Genomic DNA, 13,156 nt, shown 5'->3' on the forward strand with positions numbered 1-13,156 from the left:
GAAAAATCCTTCTACCAAATGGTCCGTTTAAATTTAGTACCAAACAATCATTTGAAAACTCAATTTAATTTCAAAAAATCATTTGAAGCCAATAGTCCAACTAAACTTAGAAGTTAGACCAGACCTCGATGTCCAAGAAATCGACTTGTAGAACAGAATGAGAAGAAACTGAACAAAGCAGTGTTCAGAAGCAACTAGTAATCCAACTGAATTCAGAGCATTAGCTGACATCTTAGAACAGAAGTACAAATAAGACAATTCTTATAACCACCACAGAAAAATTGATGGTGGAAGATACTTATAAATTATAAGATAGCACCACAAAAACGAAGCAATAAAGTGAAGCAGCGGAGGAACCTTTGAATGGGTTCTGAAACTTGTTTAAAGTTAGTACCAAAAAATCATTCAAAACTCATTTTAATTCCAGAAATTCATTTGAAGCCAATAGTCCAACTAAACTTAGAAGTTAGACCAGCACTCGACGTCCTAGAAATCAACTTGCAGAACAGAACAAGAAGAAACTGAACAAAGCAGTGTTCAAAAGCAACTAGTAATCCAACTGAACTCAGAGCATTAGCTGACATCTTAGAACACAGTTGCAAATAAGACAATCCTTAGAATCTCCACAGCAAAAATGAAGATGGTAGATGCTTATAAATGATAAATATAACACCACAAAAACAAAGCATGAGAAGAGCAATGAAGTGAAGCAGCAGAGCAACTGAGTCGTTCTGCAACAGATTGAGTTCTATAACCACAGGGTCTGATAGAGTCAGAAGGAGCTGTACTCCACTTAGTTCCTCTAAACCCACCAAGAACACAAGTGCAAATAAGACAATCCTTATGATCTCCACAGGAAAAAAAAAAAGAAGAGAAAAGCAATGAAGTGAAAGGGGCAGAGGAAACCTTTGAGTTGGTTCTGCAAACGATTGAGTTCTATAACAACAGGGTCTGATGGAGTGAAAAGGAGCTCTTCTCCACTTAGTTCCTTCGAACCCACCATAGTTTTGTTCTTGAAAATCCAAAGAGCGCAAACCCACCAACAAAAAACCGAGCTTTATGGAGAAATAAAAGAGATGGGTTCGTAGAGAAGGAGAGAACCCATTTTTAAAGGAATTGACCGCAAAGAGTGGAGGCATTCCCTTGCTGTAAAGCAAAAACGTAGCCGACTCCGTTTGACAAGAACCGTTATATCTCTCTCTCATTTCAACCTACAATTCAAAATCCAAACCAAATCCGAAACGGAGATTATCAAAGAAGCTAGCTATTGATTGAGAGAGAGAGAGAGAGAGAGAGAGAGGATACATTTGCGGCAAAATAGTTAAGGACTGCTAGCTGAGTTGGCAATCTATAACAAAAACTAGAATTTTCACTTGAAGATAACGATTCCTATTCCTAAATCTCCATTTCCTTTTTCTTCTTCTTCTCATTTACTCTTTTCACACATCATCTTGGGCTAAGCTGAGCTGCTATTCTGCGAGATCAAACACTTCATGAGGAGGATTTCAGAGCTGTCTCAGTAGATATTTGAATATAGAAAAACTTAGTAAAGCAAAATCACACTCTATGGAAAAGGAGATGTCCTGTTTGTAACTTTGAATGAGGTTGGCCGTCGCTTTACAGAAATGTTTCGCCATTCTTGTAGATCCCCACGGCCCACATCCTACTCTGGTGAGCATAATGAGGATATCATTTTTTTCCCCCATCAAAGATAGTATTTGTTAGTCAAAACAAGCAGGTCTCTCTTCTTCCTCTCCACAACCCTTTATTCTCTCACTTCCTCCATGTCTCCAAATTATAAGCCAATCCTCTCATAGTTGCAGCCTTGCAGGCAGAATAAGAGAGAGAGAGAGAGAGAGAGAGAGAGAGAGATGTTCTAGGTGTGTAAAAAACAAACCGACCGAACTTCTTTTAATGGGTCAGTATTGGTTTGATTTGATCTCATGTGGACCGATAAGCCCAGCTGAAACCCAAAAATAATAATAATGGGATTGAGTTCTTGCTAGTGCTCCCTCAGTCTGTCTTTCTCCAATCACAACATGGGTAGATAAATGCAAGGGGGCTCTAGCATGCACTATACTCCCGGACAAAGAACATTATGCCCTTTTTATATTTACGAAAATCGAGAGTAGACCAATAAGAGCATGTTAAATAAAAACCAATTACAGATTGAAACCGAATGGACCGATGGCCACCAATTTCAATTTGGTTTTATAAACTGATCACTTATAGGTCTGATGTCGGTCTAAAGCAACATATGCTAAAAATTGAAAATCAATTGAACCGTTCGAAACCAACCATTTGACACCCTTTATCCTGTTTGTTCACCTAACATCTTCTTTTTTGGAATTGATGGGAGTCCACTTATAAAATGGCTGTCAATCCATGGAATGAGTCTTTTCTACAAGTCTACGCTAAAAGCCAATAACTATGATGTGGTAGATTAAATGGGTACTAATTTTTTTTTTTTTTTTTGTACAAATAGATCCCCAACAACCACCATAGTTATTTCATGTCAAGTTCTGACCCTATTAGAGTTTGCCTTAAAGGCAAGATATATCTTTGAGAATCCATAGCCATGGGAGAGTGCAAAAAATATATATCGAAGTTATAGGTATATATTTAATATATATTAATGTATGAGAGGATAATTGATTGGACTCGAACTCTAGAATTTGACACGTATCTAATGCATCTAAATAGCCACATCATTTACCCACTTTGCAGAGTGTGTAGGAAATTTTTTTCCAAGAATATATTTATAAATAGGGAAAAAGATTGCTGCAACAGCAATGTGTAGATCCTTTGATACGCCTTCTTTCACGCCTTCTCATAAGTCATAACATCCCTTGTGGATCCCACACCTTCTCTCTTTGTTGAAACTTTCTATTAAACGAATTGGTTTTTCACCCCTTCATTGGTGGGAAAATGCACTCTGACATCGTATGATCCCTCTCCCTTATAAGTAAAATAAAGGGAGAGGGTTCTCTAAGCAAACAAGTTACTAAGGGTGTTAATTGGTTTGGTTTCGGTTTAAATGGTGCAGATTGGTTCGGTTCATATTTATTTGACTAAAATCATAACTGCATCATTTACTAAACGGTTTCAGAAAGTGAAACCGTGACCGTTTAATAAATGGTTTCGGTTTCTACGGTTTCTAAATGGTGTTGGTTTCACGATTTTAAACGGTTTCGATTTCAATTTATTCCATACGGTTTGTAAAATGATTCATAATCGGTTTATTATAACTTGCAACCATTTCTAAACTGAAGATCATAAGCTTATTAAAAAATAATTGGCAATCACAAATAAGAGATTCTATATTAACGATGGTATATCTTAATTTGATAATCTAGTGTTATTTCTTTGCATGGTCATTCTCAAACATTTAGAACTAATATCATACAACATCCAAATCCAGCCTTCTACAGCATAAAATATTAAAATGACAGGTGGTTCAGCCAAAACACCCATCTATGATATCATAACAATATAATAATATATATGAATTACAAGTTCATGATCTAAAGCTTAAACTTGAACTGAATTGTAATAATTCATACCAAAGTAGGATGAACACTTAATTTAATTATTAATTGTTATACGGATTACTGCCTCTTCTTTATTTAATTGTTATACGAATTAATCGGATCGGTTTAAACGGTTTTAAATGGTTCGATTTAAATGGTTTCAATTCGGTTTGAAATCAACGGGTTCCGCGGTTAAAATCGACCCAACCCGTTTAGCTAATCGGCCTGAAACTTGAAACCATAATCGCACCATTTACTAAACGGTTTTGTGATTTTGATGTAAATGGATCGATTCGATTTCGAAAAACGGTTTCGATTACAAATTCTCATCCTTCCAAGTTACTACTCTTCACCCTTTCACATTCATTTTTTATTTTTAATTATTGTTTCTATCATTATTAAAAGATTAATATTATAATACATGTGATGAGGTGTAGCGTACTCCTTAGGCTCAAAGAGCATTTTTCCCTAAAATAAAATCTCTAGTCATTTGTGACCTATGTTGTTGTCATAGTTCAGGTCATTAAGTTCTCAATTGCTTAAGCACTAAACCATCTCCCGACACGGTTCTTATGAGAGTTGAACCATTAACTAAGGGGATTGAAATTACAGAAACTACAAATTGGGATTGTTGAGTGAAGAGTTGAAGTGGCTTGAAAGAACAAAACGAGTGTGTCTACATCTTTGCTTGGAAGCATGATTGTTAATTAGAAAAAAATGAAAAAAAAAAAAAAGAAAAATCCATTAGAACTCTCAATTAATTTTGATTTATTACACCAAGGGTAGCCGAGTTAGCAAGGGATTTTCACCTCAAGAAGCGTGTGATTCTGAGTTCGACTCTTCTTATTTCTTTAGGGTCACTCACATGGGGGTGTTTAGTGTTTTTCACTGTTTTCGATGAAAATTAAATGGTTTTCATTCAACCCTTGTACGACCTGATCCATATAATTATGGGATCAAGACTCTCAAGGCATGAATACCATCATTAGTGATTTTTTTTTTTATATAGATAACTATAAAAATAAAAGTCTCTTTCTTTCATTTGGAGTTCTTAAAGTGACTAGGATAGGAGAGAATCCACAAACTTAAGAAGGCATCTTTTAGATAAAGACCGAAGAAGAAAAACCTTAATCACATAAAGATTCAAAGAGGTCCTTGATTAAAATGTCTAATATGATGCTTATCCATCTAACCCTTAATGGGTTTCCAACTAAGCCAATAACTTTGTTTTTAATGCAGGTAATGACTAGTGTTTGGACCTAAGCTAAGGCTACTCCTCCCTTGAGTGGTTGTTGTTGGTTTGAGTAGGTAGGCCGTGTTTGAAGGCTCAAAATATCAAAAACGTAACAAAGCTCTTTTTTTTTCATTTGGGGAGGGGGAGAGGGGTAGTAGTGGTGGTGGGAGAAAAACCTAACAATTTCACCAATGGATGATACGCAGGTGTAAAGGATTAGACTTAATGAAATCAAACACTAATTCATTTTAGGGAATCGATGAAGAGTGATGAAATGATTTCATACATTAAAGGTCAAAACTAGAGAGAGACAGAGATATGGAGTGCTAGTGTACCCTTCACAAGTGGCTGATTAAGAGAACCTTTTACCTTCATGATCAATAAATAAAACTGGAAACAAATAGGTTGGTGGATGGCCCAAAAGGGATATCACCAACACAAAGAGTTCTATAGATTTTGTTAGTCATACCCTGGGCTGTCAAATCAACCAAACCGGTTGGATCAATTAGATTTGACCGAACAAACCAGATTGAACTGAACCCAACCATTATTGAGTGGCTTTCGATTGGGGTTTTGAGAAATCGGTCAAAAATCAAATCAATCAGACCGATCGAATGGTCTGACTAAAATCAGAAATCAAACCATCTTGAAACCAAACCGATAGGAAACAATAAAATAACATGTTTTTAATGCTATTTTTAAATAATTATATGTATGTTACCACATATATATATATATATATATATGAAACTGAATTTCATCTTAACAATTTGGTTTCGATTAACCTAATATTAGATCAAAACTAGACTGAACCTACCAATTGACAAAAATCCTCGGTGGGGAGGCGGTGAGTGGCAGCATCGGACTGCTGAGGTGAATGCTATGGCCTCCCAATCATTATATCCTCACTGCCACTCACTATCAGGTGGAGGGAGGGAGGAAGGGGGGGGGGAAGAGGTACATGTTCTAACTCGTGCCCATCTAATACTTTAATGGGTGAGGAAGGAACAGACCCAAGCCCAGCCCCATTATCACCAGGTAGGCGCATGGGTTGGTAAGGCAGGCATATGACTACCGAGGGCAAAGGTGTCAACCCGTTTGGTTTAAGATGTAAGATTTCCTATTAGGTGGGCTAGCATAGTCAAAGATTTGTTTTCAAAATCGGTTTAGTGGTGTTGACTAAAGATGAAGTAAGTAAAAAGAATCCAATATTATTGGTAAGTGATCTCTATGGAGATATTGGATTCTACACCTTAATGGTATGAAATATTTATTACTATGTGTAGACCTAAGGTATTGTTTCCTTAATGGGGAGGAAACCCTAATTTTATTACAGGGTTAGTCCCTACCATCACCCCTATATATAGTTATCACTGACCTATTAAGTGAGGCTAACGACCAAAAGTAAAAGGAAAAGAGGGTAAACCAGACCAATATTGATCGTATTACACGAGGAGCATACAAGAAGACATTGAGGAGATCTTATTCTTCAGCCATGGATTCAGATATGCCAAAAATGTGTTTTTGTAGTATTTGTCGTGCATGCTTATCGATCTTCATGAATCGTTCCGTATTTATTTTTTATCAATGGTATCAAAGCTTATTCATGATCAAGACGATGGGCTGCAAAATATATATATATTTTTTATTATATGAATAAAAGTTGGATTTCGTACAAAAAAAAAAGGAATGAAATAAGTTATTGAAAGAGATTTACTTCATTGAGTTTCTAACCCATTTTGGTTCAAAGTTTCTGTTTTTTAATTTTTTAATTTTTTTATTATTTATCTTGGGAATTGAGATTGACATGCATTAATGTATATTAAAAAAAAAGTTTTCCTTTTACTGATTGTTTCTCTTTTGAGGAAAAAACCGTACAAAGTTTATGACCTTCAATAAAAATTTCCATGGGTGATTATGAAAAATCTAGACCTTCATGTTTCTTCGGTTTGAAGAATCGAATTGGTATATCAATGGGTCGGTAGACTCGGTATAGATAAATGGTTAAAATAATAATAATAAAAGTTAAGGGTATTTCTATCTTATCCGAATTGGATTAGGTGGGATCAGTATCGACCCTGATTGAATATGGTTTTGTATCATATGACTGTTTGTAGCTGGTTATTATCCTCTTTTAACCTATCTGTCCCAATCCCAATTCCAAGTATCAAGTACTCGGTGGCTCCTTTCAACTATAACATTTAGTATGAGATGACACATAGACATGGTTATTTCAACTATAGCATTTAGTATGAGATGACATATAGACATAGTTATTTCAACTATAACATGTAGTATGAGATGACACATAGACATGGTTATGATGGGACAAGTATTGTCTTGTTTGTAAAATTGATGTGAGTTTTTTTTTTTTTTTTTTGACTTATTATCCAGTGGGATGCATAAGAAGGGTTAACATTTAAGGCAATTGAGGATAATGTTTATTATTTATTTATTTATTTATTATTATTTTTTAAGGCTAAATGAGCTAAGCCGATGGGTGTTTAAAAGTTTGTTTTGGGTTGCCCATGTTTATTTTAGTGTAATGGGTTGAAGCTTATGAGCCTAATTTGAAATAGGCTGAATTGAACAAAATTAAATCCGGTTTGGTAAACCAAATTAGATTGTAGACCACTATAATGTTGAACATGTATGTTTCAAGCATTGTTTGATTAGATCCAATGATCCGAATCAACATCGATTGAGACCGATCCTACACTTGATCGTTTGAGACTTGGCATTGGTATTGTGTCATAGGTAAAATAATAATAGTAATAAGATCCAATGCCTTGATAAAGTCCCCTTAAAGTGATTAAATCATAAACCAACCCAAAATCAAGATGAATCGGTTCTACCAAAATTGTGCCATGATTGAACTGATTAGGTTGGTCAAGTCAGATATCTGACACATTGACCTCGAAAATTGAACTATTTGGATTTTTCAATGGGTAGTCGAAAAAATCCACTGGGAAAAGTCATCAACATTGACCGATGTTAATCGGGAAAATATTTATTAATAAAAAAAATCTATTATTTTTGTATTTAGCCATATAACCAATTGGTTATTGATTAATGTGTTGAAAATTAACTATGTTATTGATATTGTGAAGGATTTTATCGTTTGAAATGGTCTTATATGGTAATGATCAATTTTCACATAATGTCTAATGAGGCTTTTTAGATTTAAAACAATTATTTTGAGAGTCCCAAGGCCTTGTGAATAATAAAATACCATTGATTTTCATGATGTCACTTTATCATGTACTTGGGATATTGTGGATAATTACTTAACTGGTCAAACCAGTGGGAGGATGTAATTATGTACTCTGATATGTTGTTTATGGTTTGACCAGTAGATGTATGTTCAATATACTAGGTTGAATTTAAAACAAAAAAAATGAGACCTATATTTTGTGTTCTATAATTGTTTTGGAACAACTATAGTGTTTTGTCTTTATTCTATAACGGCTTCAGAATTGTATTTCTATTTATACATGTTTCTGCACTGGTTTATCATTACCAAGATATTAAAAAAGGTTATTTATGAATGACGTAAGTAGAAAATTAATGTCATTTTGTACTTGCATGTCATATTTGAAACACCCTATGATGAATAAATATATTGGAATTAAATTTGGTGTAAGCTTTAGCACATGATTAGTTGCATAACACATTTCTGGGGAACCATGAAATAGTGATGTGGATTCCACCAAAGTGACGTATCTTGTTCTTTCATGGTTTTCACTAGGGCAACATAGTAGGTGACATTTGCCTAAAGATGATGTCACCAAAGTTAGAGAAAATGACAGTAACTTAAGGATTCTGATCCCAAAGGTAAAGGGATCTAAAAAGTTATTGTTCTTTTCACAATTAATACAAGAAAATAAGAAGATCAGTGTATTCCTGTCTTAAAGGATAATGATACAGTTTCAGCTATAACTCTTGAGTGATATAGTCATTACAGTGAATGCACATGAATCTCACCAAGTTAAACTTTGTTATTGGTGTGGTCTATTTAAATCGATTTTTATGAAGATTTTTGTGGGTAGAGTTGGCATCTTAAAAATTAATATTAATGATGATATATATACTCATATTTGAGATGTTATGACACAAGATCATCCTACGTTGCTTCTACATGTTGATGGTTTATTAATTATTTTCAGCATAGTTTCAATGAAATCGAGTTTTTGAGTCTAATAATTGTATAGACCATAAACAGTTTATGCAAATGGAATCAGAAATAATTTAGTTTTAATTTATTGAAATGACTTTTGAAATCTGGTTATACTATTGACTATTTTGGCCATGTTTATTCAAGCCAACAGTTAAATCTAGTTCTAATATGAACTGATATTGACTCTTATAAATGGTACTTTTATTAGGTCATCTAGTCCTACTCTCTTATATTAGTGGGAGAATGAATTATTATCCTATTGAGGGTGATAGATGTATCATACATGTTTTATTATGTATACTACACTTATCGTTTATGAATTTTAAGTCAATCTGGGGTATTTTGATATTTTCTTCGATATTATATTTATCATCTGTGACATCAGGTTTCGTCACGAGACACATAATTATGAGTTTTGACACTCATTTATGATTCAAAATATCACAAGTGTATTGTTTAAGTAATATTTCTTCGAATTTATATGTCATATTTGTACTTGTGATAAAGTACAATTTTATTACAAATTCATCGAAATAAAACAGATATATTATATTTGAATGATTTAAATGAACTCATTGAAGTTTTAGTGACTTATTGGTATAAAGCCTATGAAGTTGTTTATACTTACTATAGATCTAAGCCAACATTACCTTTATTTATTATAGCCTTATTGTTGTTTTTAGCCTATAAATTATTCGGTTAATGTGCCCTATTAGCTAATTTTCTTTTGACTTGAAGAAATTATGGGGCTTTATTATGATTGACTTTAAAGTTTATGGGCTAATGTTTGTATTAGATATTAAAGTCATTTGGGTTGAAAGTTCATACTTGCATACAACTTCGTATATTTAATGAATTATGGATAAAGTAACATATTTCATGTGTTTTTTGTTATCATGAATAAATGTTATGAACTTTCATATTTAGCATGTTGTCATTATAGAAAATGTCATATTTAGATTTTTATTTATTTATGGTAATGGCTAGAAGTACGAAACTGTCATACTAAGAATGTACTCACTTTGATAACTGTTAAATTATGGTGCTACTATATTGACTATTAGGGTTTATAATGGGTTACTTTTGTGGGTTTATGTTGAATATTTTATTAATTAAATACTGGAATAGCTCATCTTGTTGTTTGTATCCAAAATCTAAACCCACGGGCATTTGGTAGCAATCCAAGTCTATAGGTTTTCATAATTTCAGTGATTATGCTTCTACTTAGTGTGCTAGTTACTGAGATTGTGAAATTACTGTTGACTATTCAGGATGGATTGCAGTCAAGGAGACCATATGGTGAATGATGTGCTCTTGCCACCACAGGTGAGTCTTCATTTGGTCGGTTTCGCTTGATAGTGTGAGGGTCACGTTTTGGGCTTCATAGCTTTGAAGGTTTTTGTCATGTCACCACAGGTGACGAAATCTTTAGAGTGGTGTTATTCGAGCGTCTTACATTGCATGTGAAAGATTTCACTACGTATTGGGCAACCTTACCACCACAGGTGTGACCCAGATGACATCGGATCTTTCCCCAGTTTCTGTTTTCCTACAGTTATTGAAAACAATACTGGGATAAATCTGATTAATAGCTCAATTAGTCAGATTTAATTATATTGTTGGAAAGTTTAATTTGCCTTCTGTTCTTGCATATTGTATATTTTGGTAAATATGTATGATTATATTTGCCAGCTTTGACTTTTCAGTTATTTTCTATTAAAAAGTTTGAATGGTTCCAATTTTAAGGAATATAACTAATCATTTAATATTTCTCTGGCTATTATGATAATAAATTTTAATCTTAATTGATGAGCCTCCTAAGCCAGTGGTTGTTAATTATGTTCAAGCTAAGGTTCTTTATGAAAATGGGAGAAATCGAATAGGTCTATCTAAAGATCAGTGGGAGTAAGCTCATGAATCATAAATTTCTGTAGAACTGCATTATTACAGATTGTTGACTCTATATCTAAACCATTGAGGATATTCTGTGACAACTCCGCTGCGGTTCGTTTATCTCATAACCGTAAAAGTACTTCAGACTCTAAACACATTGACATTAAGTAATTTTTTGTCAGAGAGAAAGTTCAAGAGTCACAGATTACAATGGAACAGATTGCTACAGAAAACATGATTGCAGATCATCTTACTAAGGGCTTGACTCCAAAAGTCTTTCAAGAGCATATCACTAATATGAGACTTGTTAGTTCTTTTGATCTATTTTATTAGTGGGAGTTTTACTCAATATATTTGCATTTGACTTTCAGTTTTAGTTTATACATATGATGCATTATTATTCTTCTCAAGAATATATATGCATTTTTATTATGACCATTTGTTTATGTGTATACACTTATTTATTTACCTCCTACAGAAAATTGAGGCTATATGTGATGTATTTACCTCATTCGGTATCTGAGGGTTTAGTCAATACACACATATCCAGTCGCTAGCAAAGCCTCGTTTGATTGAGGTCTAGTGCTAGTGTTGTGGGATATCCACACCCAGTCCCAATGAGCTTATTTGATTGAAGCTTGAGCGTTTGGGAGACGCTTGTAGTTAATGAGACATTCGGTATCTATCTCATATGGCTCATTTGATTTTCGAGCCAGGACCAATTTGGAAATAGACATGATGATCACTATTGCATGTTATTTTCATACCACACTTTCATACTGTTCAGCCCAAGTCGGTGATGTTATGAGCACTTTGGCGTGCATGGTCTCACACTGCTTTAGATGTGATGATCAATACGGTTGGGTGTTTGTAATTCTCATTCGGACCAAGGCATTTGGTTTAAGGTGCACTCCATTCAACACTGTTTTGTTTGTTGCCACATTTAGTTTATCTAAACCGAAGAGTCATTTTAAATAAATTTTAAAATCTAAAACTTGTAACATATGCTGCCCAAGTGGGAGATTGTAAGATTTCCTATTAGGTGGGCTAGCATAGTCAAAGATTTGTTTCCAAATCGGTTTAGTGGTGTTGACTAAAGATGGAGTAAGCAGAAAGAATCCAACATTATTGGTAAGTGATCTCTATGGAGATATTGGATTCTATTAGCACACCTTAATGGTATGAAATATTTATTACTATGTGTGGACTTAAGGTATTATTTCTTTAATGGGGAGGAAACCCTAATTTTATTGCAGGGTTGGTCCCTACCCTCACCCCTATATATAGTTATCACTGACCTATTAAGTGAGGCCAACGACCAAAAACAAAAGGAAAAGAAGGTAGACCAGACCAACATTGATCGTATTACACGAGGAGCGTACAAGAAGACATTGAAGAGATCTTATTCTTCAGCCATGGATTCAGGTGTGCCTAAAACGTGTTTTTGTAGTGTTTGTCGTGCATGCTTATCGATCTTTATGAATCGTTCCGTATTATTTTCTATCATAAGATTGAATATATACAAATAAAAAATCCAATGACTTTTAAAACTTTAAATCAAAATCAAATTGATTCGGTTTTATTTGGTTCCTATTCGATTTTATGTTTTTGATTTCATTCGGTTCATATATATTTTTGGTAATTTGGTTTAACTTATTTGGTTCATTTATTCTATTCGTATTAAACTTCGGAATGCCTCTGATTAGCCTCAAAGAAACATAGCATGGAAGAGGAAATAAATATAATTGTGGAAATGCAACCCTAAAATGATGCAGAAAATAATAGAAAAACAAGAACAACACAATGCACACAGATTTATGATGATTAATTGGCAAGATTGCGTACGTCCTCTCTTGCTGCTTCACTATCGATGAAAAATAGGGTTACAGTGCATGTCCTCACACCTCTTTTAAATTTTTTTAAGGAGGAAGAAAACCTTGCTACAAATATATAGCGAAATTTTATATGAAAAATTTAATAAAATACCCATAAAACCTTAGGCCCTTTAGAATTTCGACCCACTTTTGCCACTAATGGAATTGAAGACATTGTATCCCCAACAAGAACTACAGCAGAGAAGTGAGGAGAGTTATTAATCAAAGTCAGACACGGAAGAGACGAAGTGAATACTTAGAACTCGTATCTTAGCCTTCTAGGATTTAGGCTGCATTTGGTAGTGTTCCTGTTCCAAAAACGATGTTTCTTGTCAAAAACAGGAATTTCAATTTCTATGTCAAAATGTCAATTTTTTTTCTTTTAACAAAACACACCATAAATGCACCAAACGCTTTATTCCATTTTTTCATTCCCATAGAATGAAAA

At 33.9% G+C, this 13,156-nt stretch overlaps 1 long non-coding RNA gene across 1 annotated transcript; it reads right to left on the reverse strand.

The window, feature by feature from the left end:
* Positions 1–906: 906 nt before the first annotated feature.
* Positions 907–2,015, reverse strand: LOC122059179. The gene is made up of 2 exons (XR_006133996.1): positions 1,306–2,015; positions 907–1,211 (listed from the first exon to the last, which is right to left on the reverse strand). It is a non-coding gene; the product is annotated as an uncharacterized LOC122059179 (long non-coding RNA).
* Between the last annotated feature and the right edge of the window lie 11,141 nt (positions 2,016–13,156).

The sequence above is a fragment of the Macadamia integrifolia genome, chromosome 13 (genome assembly GCF_013358625.1).
Source record: "Macadamia integrifolia cultivar HAES 741 chromosome 13, SCU_Mint_v3, whole genome shotgun sequence".
Taxonomy (NCBI): Eukaryota; Viridiplantae; Streptophyta; class Magnoliopsida; order Proteales; family Proteaceae; genus Macadamia; species Macadamia integrifolia.